The following is a 27,740-nucleotide window of genomic DNA, read 5'->3' as shown; positions in this document are numbered from 1 at the left end:
TGCTCTCGAGTATATTTCCATTCGCTGCAGAAACATGTTAGCTCAAAAAACATTTTCTTTTCAGCTGGTTTGGAAATGTTCAAGAAGGAATGACTTGCATTCTTAATTATCTTAAATTCAACCAAGTAAAGATCCTTGAGTAATGAAGAGGAATTATAGGTATGGTTGGCAATCTAATGCAACTTAAAAATACCTTTGGTTATATTTTAAATTTTAAATTCAATTTATTTTTATTGGTACAGGGTCTCGCTATGCAGCTCGGACTCATAGTGATCCTCCTATCTCAGCCCCCCCACAGTGCTGGGGTTACAGGCGTGTGCCACCATGCCTGGTTGTGGTGGCCAGTACAGCGTGCCTGGGGTTTTGGGGCCAGCAAGGCATGAGGTACTGGGGATCGAACTAGATCCTTGAGCTTGCCAGGCAGGTGCTTTGGTCGCCGAGCTAGCTCCCCAGCCCTGGTTATGTGTTGAAAGCAAATCTTGATCCTGCATAGCAGCGATTCGGAGGCAGCTGTCCCACCTCTGTGCTCTGGAAGCTGGAGCTTGGTGTCCTGGGGAGGTGAGCCCATGGTGACACCACTGCCCCTGGCTCTTTTGCTGGCCAGGGCTGACCCAGCAGAGATAGACACTGGGCTGGGGCAGGGACATTCCGGTTCATGGTCTGTAAAGAGTCTCTGGGAGATAAGAGGTAGGTACTTGAGGCTTTGAAATTAAAATCACGACTGGATTCTTTTTAGTTGGTGGCTGACAACTCTTTCACTTTTCTGAATACTGAAATGCAAACCTCTCATTTCCTCTGGATCATTTAAATCAAGTTCTGTCTCTGGATATCATCAGGAAATGGGGTAGACAGGAATGGCTTTTTGCTTTTGGCATCTAAGAAGGAAATATGACCCAAAAATCTAAACTGATTTACAGTGAATCCCCAGCCCTCCTGCTTGCTGACTGTACCTGGCTGTACCTGTCAGCAGGATAAGGATGCTGGATCCTCAGTGGATGGTGCCTTGGAGTTGGGCAGCAGACAGACTTTTCAAGGCCATCCGTGCTGAAGGTACTGCCAATAAGCACAACCCACACAAACTGCTGGTTCATATTCTTAAACTCCTGTTCCCTCAATGAAGATAATGAAAATGGATTCATATCACAGATAAAATGGGTCACTGGTTAAATCAATAATTTTCCACTGAGGGTGATCTTGCCCTTTTCCTGTTGGGCATTTGGCAATCATCTACTGGCTGAGGGTGTAGGTGCAAGTGGCATCGCTCAACCTGTACTTACAGGTGTCTTTCTCTGCCATTCATACCTTGATGACATGTAAGAGCCTTTTAGAAGGCCAGGCGTGGTGGTGCACACCTGTAATCCCAGCACCCAGGAGGCTGAAGCAGGAGGATCGCTATAAATTCAAGGCCACCTTGGGCTACACAGTGAGTTCAAAGTTAGCCTGGAGTACACAGCGAGACACTGCCCCCAAAACAAAAGAGCGGTTTAGCGCCCAGGGATCCTGAGCCGTCACACAGCACACGGGACAGCGCCTGCCAGGAGCACATGGACTCCAAACGCTAACAGTGCTGCAGGTGGATCAGCCTTGGCCAAGCCTTTTACCTTCATCCGGGGAAGGAAAATTTTAGGGAGCTGTAGGTGTTGTACAAGTTGGTAAGACGACGAGTGGGTTGTTTGCCTCCAACTGTTCAGATTGGATTCGAGGTTTGCCCCCAGGATCTGTCCCTGCTGCTTCCTTTCTACTCCTACCCCAGTGTATCCACGCCCACCTCCCGGAAAAAGAAAGACTCCAAAGATGCAAATGATTTCTTCTGTGCTAAGCATACAGCTCTGCAAAGAACCTTTTCAGCCAGACAGAATAATATTTCTTAAATGAGAACCCATTCCAAAACTTCTCCAGCCTCCCGAGGATTGTCTCAAAAACAGACCTCTGTCTGAGAGAATCCATTGCTAATCCCTTTGCAGATGAACTTGCTTCTTGCTTTACTGAGAGTCTGGAAATTCTCATGTGCAGACACTGATCTTTCTTCAGTACTTTCAAGTTCTTTCCTTTGACCAGGGTAGGCAATTTGATGGTGCCATGTCCAGCTTCCTCTCTTCACGAAAAGGGCATTGTATATCTTGTTCTCAGAGCTCTGGCTAATGCTTGCTTGATGACCCTCCTCCGTGCATGCATGTGTGCGTGCGCGCGCTGGTTCAGACCTCCAGGGGCCACTCTGGTGCATGACCTTGTCCTACCACCCATAGCTGCCTGATGTAGGATGTGGACCCACCCCAAGATGAGCCAATCAGATTCCCTCGTTCTGGAATGTGAAACTCAGGAGAGTCTGGCACAGAAATAGGTAATCCTAGGAGTAGGGTGACATTCATTCATGGCCATTTGTTGACTTTAGTTGTGGCCCTTCTGCACGTACTGTTTCCTTAAGTTTCTTTGCTTAATCTAATTTTGAAGGCCCTCCCCACCAGAGCCCACACCTATAGACTTCTTTCTCTTTTCTTCCTCCTTTTATTACTCTCAGGAAACTCTGTTCCCTGCATAGTCTAACACAGCGGAGACTGGACGGGGTGGCTGACGTTGCTGCAGGGAAGCCTGTGTCCTGGCTCTGCTCCTGTGTAATGCCTTTCCAGACAAATGCCCAAGCTGTCGCCAAGTGCATCAGATCCTGCAGGAGTGCTCCTATGCTTCTCCCTGGGATGGAATCCCTCTGATTTTATGTTCATCGGTAGCACACACGATTATGAGTATGATCAAACAGTACAGTGAAAATTTCAACAAAAACATTACTATAGTTAAAGGCAATGGCCCCTAGTCCCCCCTCAGAATATCCCCCTTTGCTTTGGACATGTTGGTCCCTTCATCCTTTGTGCTCCCTGGCCCAGTTCTGGGATCCTCTTTCGTGAGCATCTTCAGTTGTGCCGTCATGGCTGCCTTGGCATTCTGAATGGCTTTGTGGTCATTGGACTTTGGGGAAGAACCAGAAGTCAGATCCCGCCAGACCCGGTGAGCAAGGTGTGATGTTTGACAGAAAGTGCTGTAAATGCTTGAATGCATTCGGGACACTGAGGCAAGCCACAAAAAAAAGACATGAAAGAGGACTTCAGAAAGGTGGCAGGAAAGTGTTAAATGGCATTAATCAGAAGGGAGAAGGCGTTCTGTGTTCGAAAGCCGGCAGCTGTGCAGCCATTTGGGCTCCTGCAGGGATCAGACTCAATCCAGCTTTTATGTCTTTTGTTTTGTTCTCGTGGAGGTCATTACAATCAGAACAGGTCCCTTATAACATCTAACCAACTCAAAAGATGAGAACAGATTTAAGAAAACGCTAAGAGAAATAATAGTCCCAGTGGTGCAGGGGCTTGCAGCGAGGGGTGGCCAGGTCGGATGGAACCACAGGAATGGTGGGGCCCCTAGAATGTCCTTTCTAGAAGTAAAAACAGACTTTGCCGGCGAGATTCCCTTGAGAAGCGAGTCAAAGTCAAGGGTAGGAAAAAACCAAAACAAAACAGTAAGGCACCAAATGGCCTTGGAACTTGCACCAAGGGACCAGAGAAGAGCTGAAGGCTGGACACAGAGAAGCCAAGTGCAGAAGAGATAGGCCCCTGCCTCCAGCAAAATATAGGGAAGCCAGCGGGTGACTAACGTTAAGGCAGTGTGCACTCACACCCGTGCACTAACACACACATACGCCTGTGTGTTCCCCCTAGGGGCACTACGATACTCACTCTAGGGCCAATGTGCAGCCCGAGGGATAGCCACCCCCCCTTACTAACGCTAAGACAACCATCAGTGAGCACCCCCTGGACACCCAGGCACCCACCCCAAGAAGGCTTTTAAAGGTGCATCAAGGACAAATAACCACACAGAGAAAAGCTGCGCCTGGCCCGGGAGGACATGATGCCAGGCAGAGCTGCCTGGAGCCAATCCAGTTAGGGCGAGTTCTGGGTGGAGGGCAGAGTCCCGGACCCTCCCGACGGCGACGGCAGCTAGAGCAAAGGGCCACGGGTCCCCATCCTTCGGTCCCTACTCTGATTCTTCCCTGCCACGGTAGCTATCTACTTTGTGCTCTTTACAAATGAGTTGTCTTCCTTTCATTGCACTTTGTCCTTCTAACTTATCCCCGGGGCTCGGTTACGCTCCTGGCGCGCTGCTGCTCCGACAGGCGCATCCCCCGAGCGAGCAGGAAAGGGACGTGGGAGGACGCAGCCCGGCTGCCCGCTGTGTTTGCTGGCAGTGAATGTTAAAGAGGCGGCGGCTCCGAAAGTAGGCGCCACGTCTTCAATCCCCTCAAAGCCATATTTGGGACAGATTTTCTGTAAAACCCTATCATTAATATGTATAGATGGGGATTTATTCTTACATAATGTTCAGCCCTTAATTCCTGTGAGTCGTTTCCGGGCTACTTTTCGCTCTTCTTCCAGTTGTGTGTGTGGGGGTGGGGGGCATTTACCTTGCTGTCGGCAGAAGGAGAAACATCAATTGCTAAATCCTGGCCTGACACATGATGCGAGCCCCTGCCTAATCCAATTATTCTCTATAATTAAAGCAGTTAGTTTTAAATTACAACTGAGTATAATTTTAAGGGGAAAAATAAATCACTCTTTTTAAATTTTCTAGTGACTTAGTTTTATCCAGCTTTGCAAATTGTGCTCATGGTCTGTCTATAAAAATAAACTCAAATGTAAATTATGATTTAAATCCCCATGGGCAAGCTGTTCTGCGTTATTTGTTAGAAAGCAAATAAGACCTGCTTTATGGTCTGTTTAGTAAACTGAAAATTTCAAAGTTAGGGATTTAAAAGAGATTAACTCTATTGATGTTCTAAGTGTAGAAATTACTAAACAGTAATGCTCTCCAGATAATAGGAGGATCTTTAAACAAACCACTGTTTGATGTTCTTCTTTTAAATGATACAATGATACAGAATTTAACAAATGCTTATGTACATATTACTTATGTTAACTATGTAAGCAATTGTTTAAGCAGTGTGTGCAGCTGGGAGCTGAGGATGGGACTGTTTTGGCACCGAATGCTGCTCACTGGACGGTACTGCCGCGTCGTGCTGCTGCGCCCCTCCCTACCTCCCTGGACGGCATCACTACTGATGCTTTAAACCCCAAAGGGAAGACACAGTTTCTAGGGGTCCCCTTTCTTTAAAAGGCTATTATGCTTGGGGTTTCAACATCCTCAGCCTCTTACTGAATTGAGAAACCTCAGAGTAAGCAGCGTGCTCCTAAACCAGTTGACCCACCCTTGCCCTAAGGCAGCGTTGGCAGGAAGTTTTCACAGTAATGATGCGTAAGACAGCAAAGCGTCTCTGCTGCGGTGAAGTAGTGTTCTGCTTCTCTGCTCAGATCCACAAATTAGGAAGAAACAAGTTAGGTAGGTGTTCTGCTCCGTGCTTTGCTTCCACGCGCATGAGATCAAAGAGGAACGCATCCCGACACGTGGGCAGCGCTGCCCACCCGCACCCAGGGCACTCTGGTCCTGCACACCAGCAGCAGGAGGGCACCGAGTCCCTGCACGTGTCCGCTGTCACGCAGCCGGCATCGCAAGGTGAAAGCGTAAGAGAATTAGGGATGTCGGCACAGTGCGAAGTCTGAATTTCTGTATTTGAAAAGGCTTTTTATTTTTAAGCGTGTGCACCATCAGGTAACTAATTACTGGCCTTGTGCTTTGTGTTAACGATGTCTTACCAAGTCTGGTGACAAATGAACAACTTCCTCTTCTGCATTCAAGTAGACAGTATTCCAACTGCTCAGGCCTCAAACCCAGGCTCTCCTCTCGGTGACTGTCTTGTCCGCAGCCTCTCTCCCCTACACTAACTCAACCATAAGCCTTTGCATTTCAGTTTCCAGAGCACATCGTGTTTGTCACTGTCATTTGGTCTCAGCCACTCCACCTCCTACTTTACATTTGTTTTTTGTCCTTTGGTACCAGGGATCCAAGTCACGGCCTTCCGCTTGCCAGCCACGTGCTTATGCTGCTGAGCTACCTAGCTCCCCGGCCCCCACCTTCTACTTGAATGACTGCAATAGGACTCTGGGTCCACACTCACAAAAAAGAAAAAAGAAGAAAATATAGAGTACATATAGTTGTTTTTCTCACCCTGTAACTTTTAAAGCAATAACCTTATGGAAGTATAATTTATGTAACATGATAATTCACTGCTTTTCTGGGTATGCATATAGCGTCATGTAAGCATTGCTATCCTTCAGTTTTAGGATGCAGCCATCATGTGCAAAAGGTCATTTGTGCCTGCCTCCGGCTAACTAACTACTAATGTTTTGTCTCTGCAGAGCTGCAATTTCTGGGCATTTCTTAAACAGAGACGTACATGTGTTCTTTTGCGTCTGGTTTCTTGGTGTAGCTTTTGAAGCGTATCAGTCCTGTAGGACATATCGGGCCTTCTGACTCCCTCTAACACTAGACAGTGTGCCCATTTGTGCAATTTTGAGTTCAGCAAACACGCAGGAAGCTATCGCTCACCTTTACACTTAGCGCCTGACTTCTGCCTACTGTGAATGAGAACACCATGTGCTGCTGCACTTCTCCCTCCAATATGTGGGCTTCCTGTTGCTGTTCCGACAAAGCCAGGCCTCCCGTGCCTCCGCGGCTCTCCATGACCGGGTGCTGCCGCTTTCGCCTACCACCTCCTCCTGGGCTCAAAGGCTTGCTGTGCAGCCTCATCATTCTCCCCACGCGGGGGCATCACAAGTTCCTCCCCACCTCGCCACGTCCCACCCTGCCACATGCCACCCACTCCTGCCTTTCCTTGACCGTCCTTCATCCTGATCTGGGGGTGTGTGAAGGCTTGCCGTGGGCAGCGCTCCTGACTTGCCCGTCTGAAAGGACACGCCCGCCGCCCTAGCCACTCACCTGCACGCCACCCGGCTACTCCGCCTTGTGGGGCTCGCTCCTGTTTTACATCCTCTTGTTCATGCGTCTGTTTTGCACACCTGCCTGCAGAAGACGGTGCCGCGTGCCAGGGGCACGTTCACTTTGTTCACGGCTGCTCCCCTGGGCTCACAGACGTGTTGCACACACAGTTTTGTGTCATCGGTTTTGAGTGAATGAAGAAAAAGGATTATAGGCTGTTTCACAGTGAGCCTTGAATTCCAGTGGAATTGGTATGTTTAGATATGTGCTTCTTGTTTTCTTTTTAAAATAAATATTCCTATGAAGAAAATGTAATCTTGGCCCTTAGTTGGCTTAATCTCATACAGAGAACGTGTGTGCCTATGATTAGGACTCTTTGCCTAGAATCAGGCGAAGGGGCCAGAGGTTCGATCCCCGGGCCTGCCACGCTGACGCCACCCCCGGAGCACCCTGAGCTGACAATTGAGCCTGGGCATGGCGGTGCACGCCTGTAATCGCAGCTCTTGGGAGGCTGTAAACAGGCGGATCACTAGGAGTCTGATCTGGTAGTGAGAGAACACCCTGTAGGCCCTTCCCTAAAGTTGAAAAAAAAAGAAAAGAAAAGAACTTTGGACTTCTCACAGTGCAAGTAACACCTGCTGCTGATTTGGAGCTTCACCGTACTTTTCAACAAACTGATGCAAAGCGCAGGAGACTTGTGGTTGAAGTCACCCTGACAACCAATGCCTAGAGTTAAGTCCTATTAACTACCCATTAGGGCTTCTTCTCAATTGTACGAGTATTTTCCACTTCAAATATGGGACAAATCTTCTTCCTACTTTATTTTTTAAAATGTAATGCAATCAAAAGGAAATGAAAATCATTTTTCTAAATTATAAAATTCTAAATTATATAATTATATATAAATTATAAATATGAATGACATGTAGATAGTTTTCCTCAGCACACATGTACATGCATGTGCATGTACATTTTTTGTGTGTATATTTTGCCATAAGCATGTATAGAAAATGTTTAGAGTGGGTAATGAAGTTTGTGGGTGATCTTTGTCTACTAGAACGAGAGCCTGCTGAATTAATATAGGTTCTAAGTCTCGATTGGCAGGCTCATTTGCGTTTTACTTAGCATGTCTAGTATGTACTTAGAGTCTTGATTTAGGTTAAAAATGAGGAAAATTCCTATTTTTAAAAGGGTTTATATTGGTACTGGTCACTGGGGGAAACCTGGAGAATTCCTGCGGCGGCTGTTTGCCCTTGTGCGCCTTTCTCCAGGCATCTGAGCACACACCTTTGCTTTCTTCTGCAGCTCGCATGCTGATCCTGGGCAGACAGAACCAAAGCACCGGTGTCCTCGCCGCCACGGCCGAGTGCCGCAGTGCCATTTGCTGCTTAGTTCTGTGCACCATCGCCAAAAGGTAACCTAATCATTCTAACGGTGCGGCTGTCCATGTATCCAGACAAATGGAGCAGGCTGGGGTTGCTCGGCCAGGCCAGGGGACGCCCTGCGCCTATGCACCAGGACTGGGTTGCTCTTTGTATACAAGCAGCTGAACTGCATCTTAATTCCAAGTTCAGATCTGAAAGGTGCAACATATCCTGTGAGGCTGCCAGTGATGAGAACAGCCTCCTCATGGTACGGGGTGAAGAGACAGAGGTCTCCCCAAACCAGCTTCTACAAGTGACTGTCAGCTGCAGATTGTACCCCGACATAGGAGCGTGATGGTTCAGTGGCTGTGTTCGTTCTAAGGATGCGTGTGATGGTCCCAGTGAGCTCCAGGATGCAGGACTTGGTGCTGAGTCTCGGACGTCCTGGGTAAGCTAAGGTGACCTGGTCACTCAACATGCAGGAAGCTACCAGCTGTGAAGTGACCACACCACTTGTAGGAGGTTATCTGAGGTCATCACCACAAGGAGGGCGAGGACCTGTGCGGCGGTTTTCTGCCATGCGTGTGATTGGTGAATGGCTGTGGGCACATCTCAGACACAGCGAAGCACACGAGACGCACACCCAGGACAGTCACGGGGATGACTGTGGGCCCGCGGTCATCAGCACTCTTCACCTTTTCTTTATATTCTCCCTCAATATTTTGCAGCAATTTTGGGTTAGAAGAACACCAAATCTAGTTTTAAAACTGAGGCCCCTATGAGAGCAAGCTCAGAGTAGTTCCGAATGAGTAAGTATGCAGGGAGATGTGTACATGAAATGCGCTTCCCTCTCGATTTTCCGATAGCTGCAGCTGGGAGGAATAGTCCAAGAGCAACTGCAGAAGTGGAGTCAAGCCTGACTTATTTACATACAATTAAGCATCATCATCAGGAAGAACATTAAATACCCAGCCCCAATATTGTAGACACAATGTGACTCACTCTGCAGTGGGACAGGGCTGGCTGTTGGTTATTTCTCAAAATCGTTCCCATTAAAACTCCTCTCTTAGCGGCGTAACCAAAAGTGAAGTACAATCCCCTGGGCCAACTAAGTAGGAAAGGAAAGCAGGGATGGGAAGGGGAAGTGCTAGCTTTCTGTTGTGGTTTCAGTGTCATCCTTGATAGCAGCACGAGTTGATCTGCACAAGGCGCAGCTCAGCTACCATGGAGAAGGAAGGTGGAAGAAAGGCGCCTGCTCAGAACTGACTGCCCCGACCCCAGCTGCACAGCCCCTACCCGCAAGGTTGTAAGAGATGCCAGCCACTACAGCTCAGTCTAGGTCACCCGAGGGGTGGCTGGGGCTACAATTTCCAAGGAGGCGAGTGGTGTGCACAATGCAAAGGCTGGTGGCGGGAGGTGACCGTGGAGCTATGCTGGGAGGAAACCCTGGAAGGCACCATCCTGTGCCTGGCCAGGAGAGCAGGGAAACGGGAGGGCAATCTTGGCTGTGGGCCCCAACTGTCTCCCATCTGCCCTTTCACTCCTTTTTCCTGTCACCCCTGGCCACCCTTGCCTCTCCCATGGTGACAGCCACAGCCTGCCTAGCAGTGTCTCACTTTGGCTGCTGTTCAGCCTCCAAAGGCAGCCGGATGGATCTAGGAAATAGATAAATGCAGCCAGGTGTCTTTTTGCCTTAAAATCTAGACTTCATGCTTTGATCCCCCACCCTTGGGTCTGGGTTCACCCAGCTCCGCTGATGTGCTTTCTGGCCGTTCCCCATGCCCTGCTCCAGCCACTCAGGCCTTGTTTCTGCCACTCAGACATGCCGGGTGCCTTCTGCATGCAGGCCTAGAAGGGAGGAATTCTCACTGAGCATGGTCTTTGCATGACTGGCTCCTCCTTGTGTAACTTGGGGACACTTTTCGACCAAGGGGCTATTTAATCGGTTGGTCCCCTGACCTTGGTGTATCTGCTGCCTGCTGCAAATCAGCCTGCGCCTTTCTTTCTCCTTCTCTCTTCTCTTCCTCCTCCTTCTTCCTTGTAAACAGGACCTCACTATATAATTGAGGCTGGCCTTGAGCTCCTGGTGATATTCCTGCCTCAGCCTCTGGAGTGCTGGGGCTACAGGTATGCGCCACCATGTCCAGCTAACCTGCAACTTTTCTTCACAGCCGGAGGGGCCCTGCACCCACATTTTGACTGAACATTAAATAGGCTAAAGGTTGAAAGTAAGCATTTGGTTAAAGCTGAGTATCAATATCATCAAGCAAACTTGTGAGACCAGATGAAGTGAAATTATTAGTAATTGAGTTATTCTATTTTGATTACTAAAAACTTAATAGTCCAAATGTAAACACTTGTTATTATGGTGTAAGAGTAATTATTTCTTAGTGCTATCAGCTAAAAACTCCCCCCCCCGGGGCTCTATACAGCAAACTTAGGTCAGATAATAAAAGCTTATTTCCTTTGGCTTAAAGTTGGTGAAGAAGTGAAATATATTTGGCCAGCTCTGCCAGTGTGATGAATTTCTGAGTAATACTAAGAACAAGTTAAGGGCTTCTTCCTTTTGCATTTAAGTGGATCAAAGTAATCCATACTGGGTTAATGTGATGAACGTGTACTGCACCAAACAGACCTACAAAGATCAGAATGGGAGAAAGCCTGAGCTTCACCTCTATGTCTGGTGATTAGTTAAATTTTGTAAAGATGCCTTTGCTCAAAAAGGATATAATGTTCTTCTGAAAGGTATCAAGTTAACATATTCTTTTAAGTTTGTTTACTTATTCATTAGATCACTTAAATAGCCTGTTATTGTTATTAATTACAACATATATTAATGTAACAATAATTAAAAATATATGTAAACACAGTCCCATTGACTGACAGAATTTCAACAAATAAAGTAATATAGGAAATTGACTCATATGCATTTGGAGTGGTCATGTATATTTGAAAATGAATATTCAGATATTGACAATAAATAAGCATAACGTACTTTACTTGTATCGCAGATACTACTGCGTTGATGGCTGTGTGTGTGACTATGTGAGACCTAATTATGCGCAAGCTCAGAGATGCCAGAGAGGGTCCTGGGAGTGCACTTGACTGGTACGTCTTCCAAAGGCCAGGGAGAGTCAGGCTATATGGCAGATTTTGGCTGGATAGTCAAAGGCGAACTTTGATGTGATTTGTCCCACTAGAGCATGGGCCTCACAATGGCAGGAGGGCTGCTTCTGTCCCTGGCAGTAAGCCTAGCACCTCAAGAGCACATTGGGCAGCACAGAGTGGAAGGTAAATGAAGGAAGCCCAGGGTGAGTGGATGAAAGAAATTAGCGTCTTGTGTTCCTGCCCCCAGCATCTCAGTCTCTCCCCAAGTGACAAGTGCTGGGAGGGTCATCACGCAGCCAGCCAATGGGGCGCGCCATAGTCACACACAGCGAGTCCGCCCAGAACTTGCCCTTTCTACAGAGCAGGCTCTTGTGAGACTTTTGTTGAAAGCTTCAAAGAGAGAAAGGTTCAGGGAGGTGGGCACATATTTTATTGGTTTCAAGTTCTGTTGCGTTTGGTTCAAGAGAAAAATCACCTAATTTGGCTTTTGAGGTAGAAATCACTTGCACAATTTGACACAGCAGGGAGAGAGATGAGCTAACAGTGACAGCAAGGCACAAACCGGACATCACCCTCAGAGCCCCTCCCTCTAGTCTGTCTTCTTTTCTAATAGTCCTGAAATGTTGGCACTTCACCTCTAAGGTTCTCCTCTGTGTCAAGTGATGGCACACAACAGCCTGCTTCATTTTTGTTCCTAGTAAGTCGCTCATAGGAGAAAACTATCCCAAACCCCAAACCTTGCCTTAATTAGATTGTATGACAGCCTATGTCCTAAACATCAAGATTCTCTCCACGTTACACAGATTTGGCTTAACTTGATCTCCTATAGAGCTTCCTTGGGGTGTCTGACTGTCTTTCTTTTATTACTTGAAAAGTGACAGCAGCTTCAGTCCGGGAAACTTCCCTATGTGTTCGTTGCTTCTCCTTTTCTGTACTTTTGGGTATTTTTCTTTCCTATTCTTTTCAGGCATTGAGCTCTCACTTGAGTGCAGAAGATTGCACCATGGTTATCTTTATGGATATCAGTGTTCTGAGGAAGGCAGAGAGCCCATCTGATGGGCGCCTTCCTGGCTTTTCCCATGGTCAGTGCTATGGTTTGTGTCCTGGAGGTCCCTGAAAGCCTTGTGTGGTCACGAGGGGCAGGCTTTTGGGAGGTGGCTGAACCTGGAGATTGTCTGGTTCTGGGATTGTGGGTGTGAGTGCTACCCCTGCCCCAGGGCGGGTACCCTGCATACAGTATACGGGAGAGAGAGAGAGAGAGAGAGAGAGAGAGGCCTGCTCTTCTCTTTTGCCCTTGTTGCTTTTGGTATCGTCTCCCACCATGAGTGGTTGCCTCTCTGCCAAGCCATGCTACCTCGGAGCCAGCCGGTTATGGACTGAAACCCCTATAAACTATGAGCTAAGTAAATCTTTCCTCTTTTAACTTGTGAGTATCAGGTATCTTGCCTTAACAATGAGAAAGTAATCAAGACAGCATCTGGTACCAGAAGATTGGGGCAGTTGCTGTGATTATACCTGCTCATGTGGTTCAAGAGCCTTTGTGAATGACTTGTGGGAAGACATTGGAAAGGTTCAGAGATTCAGGTGAAAAAGTAGAGCTGGAATGCCGTGGGTTGTTTTGTATGGGAGATTCTTGTCAGAGCTCAGAAGACTGGGAGGCTCGTAGAAATCCTGCCAGTAAAGGTCAGGCTCAGGGGCTTCTGCCGTGAAGGACTGCATTGGCTGCTGGACTCCAGATGATGCATGTTATGGCTTGGCAGAACGTTTGCATTTTGCTCATGTCCAGACTTTGCCTGAGATTGAGCTTAAGCACAGCAGACTAATTAATCTTGTAGAAGAAATTTTAAGGCTGTCAAATGTTAAGGTGGCAGCATGGCTACTGTTGGGAGCTGTTAGCCAGATTTATGTTAAAAATCAAGAGCAAAGAGCCCAGCAGAATGATTTAAAATGTTGTGCATTTGTCCAGAAAGGAAACTTCAGTACAGCTGTGGATTGCAAAAATAGAGCAGAGGAAATCTTGATTGTTGAGAAGAAAAGGAAAATAGAAAGGATGGTCTACGGGCATCACAAGAAGCTGTGGGTCCACCTTTTGCAGCCTCAAAATTGCAAAAGAGAAAGATGTTGCTTTGAAGAAAAAGCTACAGAACACTATGTTCCAGAATGGCAGCAGCATAGGGAACATGTTCCTCAGAAATGGATTCAGAGTGCTTAGCTATCTAGGCAGTAAGTCCCTGCAGTGAAGAGAGAGGGAAGCCTGGATACTGAGCCAGCTCTCAGTAAACCTTGCATCACCCACCTGGAGCTGGTTTTAAGTGCATGCAAAATGCAAGATTTGTGGGGTCAGAAAGACTCCTATCCAGATTTCAGAAGAAGGCCTGGGAAGCCAGGCAGTGTGCCCCTGAGGGGGCAGTGTGTGAAGCTGGGAGTGTGAAGCCAAAGATGCAGTGGAGACCCCAGAAATTTGGAAGATCCAGGAATGTGGATCATCTGAGGAAAGCTTCAAGGAGGAAGCAAAGCAGGCCTAGAACAGAAGTAGTGGGGGCTGGTTGTGCCGTATGGGTGGAGCCCCCCAAGCTCTACGGAGCTCACAACTTGCCGCAGATTGTCCTGGATGCTGCACATGGAGCCACCAGACTTGATATTTGCATTGCGAGAGTTTGGACTTGCTTATGTCCCATTGCTCTGTATCCCCCTCTTTGTAACTTTTGGAATAGAAATGACTATCTTGTGCCAGTGAGCGTTGGCAGTGTTTAACTTTCTTTCCATTTGTACAGGGGCTCATAGCTAAGAGTTAGCCTTAAATCTTGGAGGAGACTTGGCATTTGGACTTTTCAGAAATGTTGAAACTGTTAGAACTTTGGCAAGTCTTAGAGATGGACTACATGACTTTTGTGGAAGGGAATGTGCATGAGTCTTTGGGGGGGATCAGGGGTGGAATGCTATGGTTTGCATCTGGATTCCCTCCCAAAGCATCATGAAGTCATGGGGAGCAGGCTTTTCGGACCTTCTGAATCTAGAAATTGTGATTGGTTCATTATTCTGTGCCAGGACTGGGGGCATCAGTGCCAAGCCTGCCAAGGGCTGCTAGCTTAGGTATAACATAAGGAAGAAAAATAGGTTTGCTCTTTTTTGCTCCTGCTGCTTTTCCTCTTTTACCACCACGACAGCCCCTGCCTTGCCACACTGCCTTGGAGCCTGCTGCTTATGGACTGAAACCTACAAACAGTGAGTTAAATAACTGTGCACTAAATAAAATTTCCTCTCTTGACTTGTGGGGTTGAGTATTTTTGTCTCAGCAGTGAGAAAACGAAGACCACCGTCCAGCTGTACAACTGTCACCACGGCCTCACTCTGAGTCAGCTACATGCCACGACCATCTCTATGTCCAAAACATTATTTAAAATTCTAACCTTATACATAATTTTTCACAGTAAAAGTAAGGAATCTACATATAAACGATTTCATTCCAAGGGGAACTAAAAAAGGGCATCTAATTAAGAGAGAATGTGTCTTTTACTTTTTCCGTTCACGGGAGCTGATGGCCTGTGCCATTTTCCTTTGCCACCCCGGGCACACCAACAATAATTATAAAATATCAACTCTGTCATTTGAGTCAAGTATTTTGCTTCTATTTCTAAATATGAATCACCATCAGCCAGCCTGCATGTTGGGTGGCCTTAGCCTCCCTTTACAGTGAAGGAACCAAGGTTCAGAACGACTGAGGAACTCAACGTAACAATGTCAGGGACGCAAGCGGGATGCCAACTGGGGCTGTTTTGCCTCCCACACATTCTGCTCCCACGCTGACGCTGAGCGCTCGTTCTCTATAGCATCAGGAAGGCGGTTCCCCCAGCTGCTCACCATGCTTCTGGGCTGCCTGAGTAGCTGCCCAACCCCCAGCACTCTGAGCTGGATCAAGGGGCACAGAGGGCCTTTAAATCCTCACCAAGGAATCACGGTATCTTGAAGGACTCCATGGTTTCTGCAAACCCCAGAGTCCTAGAAGGTTCCAGACAACCCGAGGGCGGGCACGAGCCAACAGACCCCATCTTCCTAGCAGCCCATGCCCACCTCCAGCCTCGTAGTGGGGTGAATTCCACCTCACAGCACAGAAGAGATTTTGCTGTACAACAAATATGAAACTTACAAACACAAAGTGTTCTTCCAGATATGTTCTAACCCCTCTTGAGCAATGACGGATCAGAAAGGTGCTGGGAGAAAGCAAGGGGCGAAAGCCAGGCTGCAGGGGCATGGTTCTGAGTAAGGCCTCCTAGAAGATGCTACCCCTTGGATTTCTTTTTGAGTGTGTGTGTTGGAGAACAACTGTAAAATCATCAAATACCACCAGCTGACCCTAAGATGATGGCCTCCGGCTGATAAACACTCTGGCAACTGTATTTCTTTCTCGTTTGGCAGGCTTGGCTGCTGGCTTTCCAAATGATAGTGCTATCCAGCCTGCTTTGAGGAGTGTTAGGATTTGGGTGAAGCCTTGCTGAAGTCTCCGAGCTTCTTTCTCTTTCTGTGTACTCAGAAGGTATCTCATTCCTCTAGGGTGCCCTGTGGTTCAGTGAGACCACAAAAGGTTTGAGCTATTATAACATTTCCTGAGATGTTATAATATTTTGAAATTGAACTCAGCCCTTAATATAGATTATATTGTTTTTCAACAATGACTATAGGACAGGTTGTCTTATCTTGTTCAAATCTGGGAACACTGAGGTTCATCAAGGACAATCGACCCACCTGTGGTTTCCAGGCAAGGGGAGAGTCTGGGGCTTAAACTCAGTCTCTCTGACTCCTAAGGGGATGTTGCCAGCCCCTTCAGCGCCTGGTGCTAAGTGGATTTGAAGAAATGACAAGAGAAACTGACTGATGGTGATTTCCATGAGGAAAGTGATTACTGTCATCAGGGAATTTTTGAGCATCTCAAGGGCAGGGGCCACCTCCAGCATCTTTGTTACTCACATAGGTAGAACCTGGTGTGCTGATGTCATGGGTTGGAGTACACCTTTGGAACGCAGAGCACTGGGGCGCTGGGCTATGTGGAAGACAGCACAGCCCTCAGTGGGTACAGGCAGGCAGCACTTTAACCCCCAAAGCATTCTGCATTTCTGGGAAAGAAAGGAGCCCTTTATAAAAATTTTGAGTCCTCATGCTAATTAAAACATCCTTTTAAAAGAGGTCTGATTTCTTTTAGAAAGGTAGGGTCCAGAATGTGTCAGAAATAGTCTTCAGGTTTGGTTTTCTGGCTTGGCTATTGAGATTCTGTGCAACTTTGGCCAAGTCACTCAACTTCTTCAGATCTTGGTATTTCCACCAGTAGAATGGAAATAAGGATAGCATCTCCTTCACAGGCGCTGGCAGGGTATTAACTCAGGAGATGACTTAGCTCAACACCTAGGGCCACAGAAGGTGTGGAATCAAGGTTTGTGGAGCTGGGGAGAGAGCTGGCACTTCCTCCCCAAAGCTTGTCCTGAGCACCTCTGTTCCTTTCCCATCTTATAATCTATTGTTTTACCAGCCAGTCGCCTTTCTTCTTCCAGATGGCAAACACATGAACTGGTCTGAAATACACTTCGGGACTTCGGGACCAGGTTTTCTGGTCTGGAGACAGGGGAGTCTCTGAGCATCCCAAACTGTGACTATAATTTTATTTCCTCCCAACCCACGTATCTTCTGGGAGCGGGGCAGAACTGAATTTCTAGGTCACTATTGACTTTTACCTTTTGTGGTTTAATTAACTCTGAAAGAAACTAAGTTTTCTTTCAGGAAGGAAGAACAAGAGAAACTGTAGCTAGATTTCAATTACAAATATCTGCGCACACATGACACACGTCTTCCTAATTGTGAACTTGAGCATGCAGGGTGGAAATGGGCAGACGGGAGGGAGCAGAGTCTCAGGAGGCCTCCTACCATGTTCTGTGCGCTGATTCGCCCCGGCTGTAGTACCTGCTGGGCAATGTATCACTCTGTTCCCCAACACTTGGGCTTCTCCAGACAGCTTTTCCCCAGGGCTTCACATCTCCAAAGGCATATCTGTACTATTTCCCACTTTGACAGTCATGTCTGCTAAAGAGTATGTGCTCAATATATTTGTTGACCAATATATCTGGGGTTCCAAGTTTGCTCTGGTCTGTAAAGATACTTTGGGTTTAAAACACCCAACCACTCCACCCTGGTTTAAAACCTTCCAGTGGCATCTCCAGGGTTCTGGAGCACAGGTCACTTCCTTCTGGCAGCCCATAAAGCCCTGAGTTTTGTGGCCTGACAATAGGTGTGAGGTGTTCCTGTAAGTGCTTCCCCTTGCTGACCAATCTCTGGTCATTTGTCCTTTCTTCTGGTCACTGAGATCCTTCCTGAAGGCTTCCTCAGGGCCTTTCTACTTGCTGGGCCTTCTTTCTGGAATGCTTTTTACTCTTGCTATTCAAATGGCTTATACTTTCTCATCCTTAGGTACCAGATGAGCCATGGCATACTCTGGAGGGCTTCCCTGCCCAGTGGAGCAGGCCGCCTCCGTCACTGTTTAGGACATCAGCCTGTTTACTTCCTCCACAGTGCAAACTGCAAACAGACATTATCTTCTCCATTTATTTATTCATTTGCTTATTTCCCATGTCCTTTATTAGGATGTTGATGCCACAAGGCTGAGATTTGATGAATGTTAATTCCATAGCCCAGTACTCATTGGACACAAAAAGAGCTCGCTGAGGGAATGCAAAAGCCTGAGCTTTGATAGCATTCATTTATGTCTACATTTCAAAGGAAATGTCACTCCGGGAGGACACCCTGCTTCAGTCAAACCATTCCGTGCATGCAGAAAACAGCTCTGATTAAATCAGGAGAGGCAGAACCATTATGAAGACGCTACATGAGGGAGGCAGCAACTTGCTTTTGTGACTGTGACTGTGACTGACTTGGTGTGGGGGCTGTTGAAGGGAGCTCATTTCTGTGAATAATTTGCCATAATAAGTTGGCCCACTCTGCATTATACCATTAGGACAAATGGTGTATTTCACAGAAGAAAACATTTTGAGGAAGTCACCATATTTTAGTTTTGTCTTCTGTTTTCATGTGGTCCCCTCAGATGAGGTTTGTGGAAATGAAACCATAGTGGGGGCAAGAGTTCCCAGTGAGGACTTTCATTTCTTCATTCCCTTGGAAAATGGTGGAAACCAGTGGGATCATGTTTTCTAATCTCTGGCAATAATGAAATCCGTATGTCATGAAGCCTGTGGCTCGGCAGGGAGCAACAAACCCGCTAAGCAATCGAATGCCAAGTGGCATCTTTTGTTTTAATTCAGAAGAATGCAGTTCCCGAGGAGTTAGCATGGGGCTGTTAATTTAAACTTTTCCGCAAAGTTATCTAAATGTTCTGGTATTTTATCTTCGGGATTTTTTTTAGAGGGTATCAACAACTAACAAGAAGGCCCATCATTGTGGAGAGTATGTCTATCCAGTCAGAGAGTACGCCAAGCTTTACATCATTTGCTCCACTTACAGTGCTGTGTGTACCATCTTTCCAATTTCTGCCATTTCTACACCTTAATTTAAGAATTTTCAAGGCTGCTTTCTCCCACATGTAGGTACTACCCATGCTATTATTTACTTAATACATTCCATTCAGTTCCCTTTTCAAATGACAGAATATTCTTTAAAAAATAAAATTTATGGCATTGCTTCAAAAAGACAATTCAGGCTCACTGGAGTGAATCTAAGGCAGCTGCAATTAGAGCTAAGTGATGCTGTCCGCATCCTCAGCGGGTGCCCCTGCCTGCCTTTGGGGAGGTTTCTCGTGCCCTGTTGCTACTGCTGACATAACAAAAGGTCTGCCAGATGTGAGCGCCTCTGCTTTGGGCTTCCCGGGTTCTGCAGCTGATAGGGGAAGACAGATTTTGGAGAGAGCAATCCACGGGACGGATCTGCAAGCCAATCACACACTTCACTGCGGTCTAATCTTCAGAACCTCCATTGCTGTCCCAGTATAGGAGGCGGTGGTGACATGCACAATTGTGCAGGTAGTTCTCTGGGGATCAGGAGGGAGCTGACAGGGAAATCACAAGCTCCAAAGAAGTTGGAGGAACAGACTGCAGTGTAAAGAAGAGAGCGGAACAGTTTGAAAGTTTCTTCTGGTTCTCTCAGGGAGGAGGACCTGTCTCTGCAGACACAAGGTAAGCCCTCAGTGTTGGGAGCTCTGGGGAGAAAAAGCGGACAGGACCAGCCAAGGAAAGCCCATGGCTTTGTAAACTGCAAAAGCAGGGCAGGGTTTTGTTCCCGCAGAGACTCCTTCTACATGGCAGGCGTCAGTTGACAAAGGAATCAGTACAGCACCGCCACACTGGTAGAGAGCAATCGGGCACCATTTGGGAGGGGCTGATTACTTCAGGCTGAGCCCCAGAACGACAGAAAATTAACCTCACTTCAGGGTTCCCAGTGTAACCCTCTTATAGGTCTGGATGAGAGACAGTCAGAGGAGAAGGTCGTAGAGAGGGTGTGGGCTCACACAGACCGCCTGAGAAGTTTCAGTTCGGAGTGGGAAGGACGTGAGGCCCTTTGCGGTGAGCGGTCAGCCCCAGCACGTGTGGCTTTCGGAAGCAGTTGGGTCTGAAAGTGCTGCACTAAGTTCAAGCTTGACCTCCCGCCATCTGGTCAAAGGGGTCTGATTGCTTTCCCCATTGCCCATGTAAACAGAGACACCTCTGGGCTCGATCCCTCGCCACAGCCTGGGGCAAAAGGACAAACGGGCCCTGGAAGAGCTGCTGCCTCCCAAGCACCGAGGCTGTAAAGCCAGGTGGAGAAAACTAATTTGCTGGATTCCAGCATGGCAGATCCTGGAAAAAAATCCCCTCATTCAAAACTTCAGAGAAAAAATTTTTGGATTCTCCTCCTTCTTCGTCATTCGTTTTGGGGGATTGGAGCATTTTCTTTTTCTTTTCTTTAATCTTTCTTTCTCCTCTCCCTTCCTTCCTTCCTTCCTTCTTCCCTCCCTCTCCCCCTTCCTTTTTCCCATTTGTTCATTTCTGTTACTCTTTTACAGAATCCTCTAACTCTTCTCTCCTCCCATTTCATTGGTTACTTTTTCTTCTTTAAGTCTCCTATTCCCCACTCCTTCTATTTTTGCTAGTACAACCACGAGGCCTTACTAATATTTAAGTAGTTATGTCTATGCTGTTACGGTTGAATTCTTTTCTATTGTTAGTGGAGGAACAGCTGTCACATTTAGTAGATATTTGCAATGTATCTCTATTTCATTAGTCTTGTTGTTTATACTATAATTATAGATCTATTTTGCATAGTTAAGGGCAGTTCTACTTTCTATAATTAAAGGTTATTGAGTCTCATGGCCTGTCAGTGTCCAGTTTGTGTTTGACGCTATTATTGTTGCTGATATAGTTGTTATGCCAGAGTGGCCTAGTTGGTTCTCTGTAGGCCAATATCCAGATTACTTTGCATAATTAATGCCATGGTCCTTTCCTGGAGAACTGGGTGCTGGGCCAATTACTCTGCATCGTCCCCTCCCAAATTAATGAAGGTGACTTGTTCTTGGGCGAGAGGCAAGGCCTGTAGTGCCTCGTCCAGTGTGCATCACTGCAAAAGAGACGTTGACTGAAGAGACTGCCCTCCTAGCAACATGTGCAAGCGCCCACAAACTCCAGCACAAAACAGCAGAAACCACAGAAGACAAGGTAATAAGATGACCCTCAAATTCCCAACTTCCCCGAAACTGATCTGTGAGACATCGAGGGGTAGCAAATCAAAAGTCACACAGCTGAGTTATTTGAAACGACTAAAGAAAATATAGAAGAAACATATCAATAAGGTGTTTAGGGAGCCCAAGAAAGTTATAACTAAACATAATAGACTTAATATACAAAATGATCAATGAGTTTCAGAGGATACTGATGAAGAGCTAGCTGACCTAGACAATCCTATACATGACATAAATGACCAGGTTGGCAAATAATTAGAATCTGTAAAAAAAAAAAAAAAATACCAAACAGAAATCCAGGAGATTAAAAATTCTATCAAAAGTGTAGGAATCAGTAATGAACAGCGTGAAGCCAGAGTGTGGGAAGTAGGTCTGGCTGTTGTCAGTGGAAAGTGGTCCAGAGGAACCCTTAAGCCAACCAGAGAATGACGAGGACAGTCTTGACCCGCTTGGAGGAGCTGAGGATGCAATGCTGGCTTAGCTGGCACCTGTGGAGGAGAGGAGCTGGGGGGCTGAGGGTGCATGGAGGTGCCAAGACAGCAGCTTGCATAGTCCATAATCCTGTTCATCCAGTGGGCACACCCTGTGCACAGTGGGCCCAGGATCTGCAGGTGGCAGTTGCCAGTGTGGCCTTTGTGAGGCTCAAGATTGTGGACTTGTAAACCCTGTGAGTTATTTATATTTTTAACACAAAGTCCTGGAGATGAACTCAGGAAGTGCAAGATTAAGTATAAACTGAATTAAAAGTATTTATAATGTGAAAAAAAAAACCAACAAGAGAAATGAAAAACGGATCAAGCAGCTGCTAGGTGATGCTAAGGCGGCTAACCCATGATTAATTAGAATTAGTGAAAAGTCAGTACACAGCACAAGTGGTATTAAAAAAAAACCTGTTTTACAGAAAATAATAGCAGAGAACTTTCCAAGTTGAGGCAAAGAGTTAAACACACAGATAGTGAGGCATATTGGACCTCAGATATTTACAACGGAGAAAGAACTTCTCTCTGAAACATCATAGTCAAAATCCCGGAAGTCTAACATACAGAAAGAATCTTAAAGACTGTTACAGAAAATCAATGAATCACTTATAAATATAAATCCACTAGAATTACAGCGGACTTTTTAACACAAACATTAGAGGGCAGGAAAGGCTGTGGTGAAGTGTTTCAGGACCAAAAAGAAAACAACTTCTATTCCTGACTTACCTATCCTACAAAACCATCTTTCAAAACTGATGTGGAAATAAATGATTTCCATGAAAAAGAGTATCTTATGGGGCTGAGGAGATAGCTCAGCAGTGTAAGGACCTGCCTGGAAAGCTCAAGGTCCTGAGTTCAATCCCTGGTACCGCACCAAAAAAAAAAAAAAAGTATCTTAAGAAATTCATCACCACCAAACTAGTAGTACAGGAAATTCTCCAGTATAGCCTAGCGGGAGACAGTCCCAAGAGTATGACAGAACGAACACATCAGGCAAGGTGAGACGTCAAGCAGAAGAAAGGGAAGGGGGGCAAAATCAGCAACCAGAAAATGGTGCAGCGACAAGAATGAGTCACCACCTCTCCAATAATAACTCCCAATGTGAGTGGCATCAATTCTCTAACCAAAAGACTCAAGATGGCACGATGGACCAAGAAATAGGACCCAGCGATATGCTGTCTGCAAGAAACGTTTAATTAAAAAATCACAGACTAAAAAATCAAAGAAATAAGAAGTATTTCGTGCAACAGGAACATGAAAAGAAGCAGGAGCTATCCTGACGGGTAAACTTTTAGCCAAAACTGATCAGGACAGGCAAAGGTCACTATGTATTTACTAAGGGAATAATTCAACAAGAAGAGACAATAATCATAAACATTTATGCACCAAATACCAGTACATCCAACTTCACGAGAAGCATACTACTGGATATAAAAGATCAGTAAACACCAACACAGTTATAGAAGGGGACCTCAATACCCCCTAACACAAATAGAACATCTAGGGAAAGAAAAGCAACAAGGCAGTATCAAAGTTAGACTGAGCTGTCAAGGCACAGACTTCATAGACACTTACAGAGATAGTGCACACTCTCCTCAGCAGCCCGTGGGGCTGTCTCTAAATCACACTGTGTTCTAGCCCAGGAAGCATGCTGGAGCAAATGCAAAAGAATCAAAATGATGCCGCTCAGATCATCATGTCATAGTGAGATGAAGCTAGAAATCAATGGCAAAAGAAAGCACAGAATTATGCAGAGGGAAAGTAAATACTACTTTTCTGAAGAATCAAGGGGATTTAGACAACATAGAGGAAGAAGTCAGACAGTTCCTGGAGTCAAATGATAATGCTGGTACCACATATCAGAAGCTATGGCGCAAGTACTGTTCACAATCCCAGTACAATGTACCAGAACTCAGGGGGGCACAAAACAGTTCCAACAGGGAAGTTTATAACTGTGAATGTCTGCATTAGAAAAACACAGCTGAGGCCGGGGAGATGGCTCAGTAGAATAAGCACTTGCCTGGAAAGCACAAAGGCCTGAGTTCAATCCCTGGTTCTGCCAGAAACTAACACAAACAAACAAACAAAAAACAAAAAAGAAATAGACAGCAAGCCCAAATGAATATGTGCCTAAAGATGCACCTTCAGGTCCTAAAAAAGCAAAAAACCAAAAAGAATAATTAACATTCAAACCTAGTATAAGGAAGAACATTAAAAAGATTGGAGCAGGGGCCAGGGAGGGAGCTCAGTGCTCTAAGCACCTGCTGGCAAGTGCACGGACCTGGGTTTTATTCCGGGTACCACATGCCATGCTGGCCCTGCCCTGGCACACGGAGCTGACTATCCACACCGGGCACAGTGGTGCATGCCTGGAATCCCAGCACTGGGGAGGTTGAAACAGGAGCACCACTATGAGTTCGAGCTGCGCAATGAGACTTTGTACCAAATAAATTAAATTAAAATAAAATAAATAAAAAACATTGGAGCAAAAATTGATGAAATTGAAAATAAAAATACAAATAATCAATGAATTGAAGAGCTGTTTTTTTCCCCCAAAGAACAGATAAAATAAACTTGTAACCAATCTTACCAAAAAGGAAAGAAAAGACCCAAATCTATACAATTAGAAATAAAAAGGTGAATTCATAATGGACACCACTGAAATCCAAAGTATTGGTAACTATTTTGAGAACTTCTACCCCACTAACTCGGAGACTTCAGAAAAAATGGCTAGGCTGCTAGATACATATGAATTAACAATGCTGAGTAAAAAGATATCAGGGCCGAAAGTAATCCTGTAGCATGCAGTGAAATGGAAACTCAAATAAAAACTAAGAAGATCCTAGATCAGGACAGGCTCACTGGCAAATCCTACAGCAGGACTTGAGATCAGCGCTAATGCCAGTACGCCTCAAACTCTGTAAGGCAAAGGAAGGAAAGGGGCGCTTCTAAAGTCATTCCTGGAATGCTCTGATTACAAAACCAGACAACAATCCAACCAAAAAAGAAAATTGCAGGCTAATTTCTTCTTCAATGAATATAGTTGCAAAAATCCTCAAGAAGATACTGGCAAACAGAAATCAATAAATTAGCAGAAAGATCACACATCAGGACCAAGTAGGCTTCATGGCAGGGTTGTGGACACGACTGCTATGTATGAATCTGTAAATGTACTACACCATATAAACAGAAGCGAGGACAAAAGCCACTTCAAAAAGTCTTTGCCAAAATCCGGTAACCATTCATGATAGAACCTCTGAAAAAATAGTGCCCAAACTCATTCTGATAAAAGTCTACTGCCAACTTTGCATTACATGGGGAAAAACAGAAAGCTTCCACTCTAAAATCAGGAACAAGGCAAGGACATCCACTGTCACCACTCCTATTCAAAAGAGTACTCCAAGCATCAGCCAGAGCAGTCAGTCAAGAGAAAGAAATTAAAGGATATAAGAGAGGTAGAAGTCAAATTATTGCTTGCAGATGATATGATCTTCCACATCAAGACCCCAAGAATGTCATTAAAAGGTTCCTACAGGGCTGGGGAGATAGTTCAGTAGAACAAGTGCTTGCCTGACAAGTGCAGGGTCCAGAGTTCAATCCCCAGTAGTGAAAAAAAAATTCCTAGAATAACCAAATTTAGTAGCACAGCAAAATATAAGGTCAGTGCACATAAATCAACAGTGTTCATGTACACCAACAACAAACCCACCAGAAAAAATTAGGAAGACAAAACATTTCATAGTAGCATCAAGAAAAATGAAATAATTAGTAATTAACCTACCTGAGGAAGTAAAAGACTTCTCTAATGAAAACTATAGCACTCTGAAAAAAGGAGACCAAAGGGAACGTGAGAAGATGAAAAGATGTTCCCTGTTTACGAATAGGCAGAACCAGCACGATCTGAACATCCGTGTTTCCAAACAATTATACAAATTTAATGTAATCTCAATTAAAATCCCAATAGCATTGCTCACAGAACTAGAGAAAACAATCCTAAAATTCATATGGGACTAGAAGAGACCAAGAAAAGCAAAAGCAATCCTGGGTAAGAAGAGCAAAGCCGGAGGATCATCTCCCCAGATTCATTTCTATTACACATTCAACCATCTGATCTTGGACAAAAGGGTCAAAACATATGCTGCTGGAAAGAGCCTGTTTTGTAAATTATGTCTGGAAATCTGGGTATCCAGAAGCAAAAGGCTGACGCGAAGCTCATATTTCTCAACATATACTAAACTGAAATTAAAATGGATCAAAGCGCTACATACCAAAGCAAAATCATTGAGCCTGGTGGAAGATAAGATAGGTAGAACTCTTGAAGTAATAGGTGCAAGCAAGGACTTTCAAACAGATCCCCAACTGCCAAGAAATAATATCAAGAATCAACAAATGGGGTTAGATCAGATTAAAAACCTTCACAGCAAAGGAAATAACTAACATTGCAGAAACAACCCAGAATGAAAAAAAAAAATGCTATTTATACCTTGGACAGAGGACTAACATGTAGAATACATAAAGAATTAAAAAACATTAGCTCTCTCAGGATGAAAGACCTACTCACAAAATAGGCTGTTTAAATGAGCAGGCATTTCTCAGAGTAAGAAATGCATGAGAAAATGTGCAACATCTCTGGCAATTACAGAAATGCAAATTAAAACTACTGAGATTTCATTTTACTCCAGAGAGAATTATCATCATGAAGAAATCAAATAACAATATCATGGCTGCAGGGAAAAGGGACACATCTACATTGTCGGCGGGAATGTAAGCCAACACAGCCATTGTGAGGGTCAGCGTGGAGATTTCACAAACAGCTAGGGGTAGGGATTCTATCTGACCTAGCGACTCCCCTTCTGGGTCTCTTCGCCGAAGAGTTAGAGACACCCTATTACAGCGGGCAAGCAGCCCCATGCGTATAGCAGCTCAAGTCTGAATGGCCCAGTTTGGAAGCAGCTCCCATGTCAATCAGCAGACCGAAGGGTAAAGCAAATGTGGCATTTATGTGCAGTGGAGTTATTGTACCATAAAGAAGAATAAAATGAAGTTGTTTGTGGGAAACTGATGTCCTGAGACAGTAATGTTGGGTGAAATAAATCAGATGCGCAAGCTTAACTATCGCATGGGTTGTTTTTTTTTTTTTTATATGAGAAACACAGGAAGTGAAAATAAAATATAGTAGGAAATATGGACGGGCCCTTTGCAAAGAGGGCCTGGAGATGGAGCGCGGGAGGAGAGGGAGAAGGATCCTGGATGATAAAAAGAACCGAGGTGTGTTGTGTATTTACCAGCTCTGCAAAGAACGCGATCTTTAGGTACTGAAAACATGTCCTAATTAAAAATAGATTGGAAAAAGTAGGCTCTGCCTCTGGCATCTAAGCAAGTGTTAAGCACTTAAAGTGATTTCCTTAGTCTGGCCAGAAGACCTGAAAAATATGTGGAAAAGGAGAAATTTCCTTTTCACTTGATTTGGTGTCACTCAATGCCATCTTGCCAGGGTCTAACATTGTGTCTGCCACCAGCAGGGGTAGGGATGCTTCCCTTGACAAATAACCTCCCATGGCAAGGACAGCGCCCTGCTCTATCTCAGACAAGCTGGGATAAAAAGATGGGGTATTTCTATACAGTGGAGCATTACACAGCTATACAAAGGTGAACTCAAGGCTTTTGCAGGTAAGTGGATGCACCTGGAGACCACACTCATAAGTGAAATAAACCTGACCCACATGTGTAAACGTTGCATTGTGTCCCTATGCAGAACCTAAGAGTAAATAAAATCCGATGGGTACAATAGATATCATGAAAGAGAAATAAACTGCTCAAAGGGAAGAAACAACTGGGATGAGGGAAAGGAGAAAAAGAAAGAAGGAAGGTAGAACATATATATAGACATTCAGGGACGGCTGGGATAATAGTACTGTTGATTTCTACCAGTTTATTGAAGGGAACAGTTAATGTGTAAATGTTTTTTCCTTTTTAAATTTTTTTTGGCCAATTTGGCATGCTTATATCTGCTAATATGACCAATTAATTTGAAGACAGCAATAAGCACTATAACAACCACTGGTGAATTCTTATTATCTTGTTTAGTGAAATTCTGAATTATTTCTAATTTTTAAAATTATTTTTTATTCTCTTTTTTAAAAAAAGAAGGTGGGCATACCCGGACACCTGAAGCCACAGTGACTTGCCCTGCCCCCCCCCCCCCCCCCC

At 45.4% G+C, this 27,740-nt stretch overlaps 1 protein-coding gene and 1 long non-coding RNA gene across 2 annotated transcripts in view; both read right to left on the bottom strand.

Moving 5' to 3' along the window:
* Cadps (calcium dependent secretion activator) overlaps positions 1-27,740 on the bottom strand; it is a 489,489-nt gene that overhangs the window by 225,948 nt on the left and 235,801 nt on the right. The window lies entirely within an intron of this gene.
* LOC111813666 lies at positions 20,309-23,245 on the bottom strand. The gene is made up of 2 exons (XR_002818861.1): positions 23,106-23,245; positions 20,309-20,930 (listed from the first exon to the last, which is right to left on the bottom strand). It is a non-coding gene; the product is annotated as an uncharacterized LOC111813666 (long non-coding RNA).

This window comes from Octodon degus, unplaced genomic scaffold (genome assembly GCF_000260255.1).
Source record: "Octodon degus isolate 3935 unplaced genomic scaffold, OctDeg1.0 scaffold00210, whole genome shotgun sequence".
Taxonomy (NCBI): Eukaryota; Metazoa; Chordata; class Mammalia; order Rodentia; family Octodontidae; genus Octodon; species Octodon degus.
Note: the sequence above shows the minus strand (reverse complement) of the source record. Positions and strands in the feature narration are given on the sequence as shown.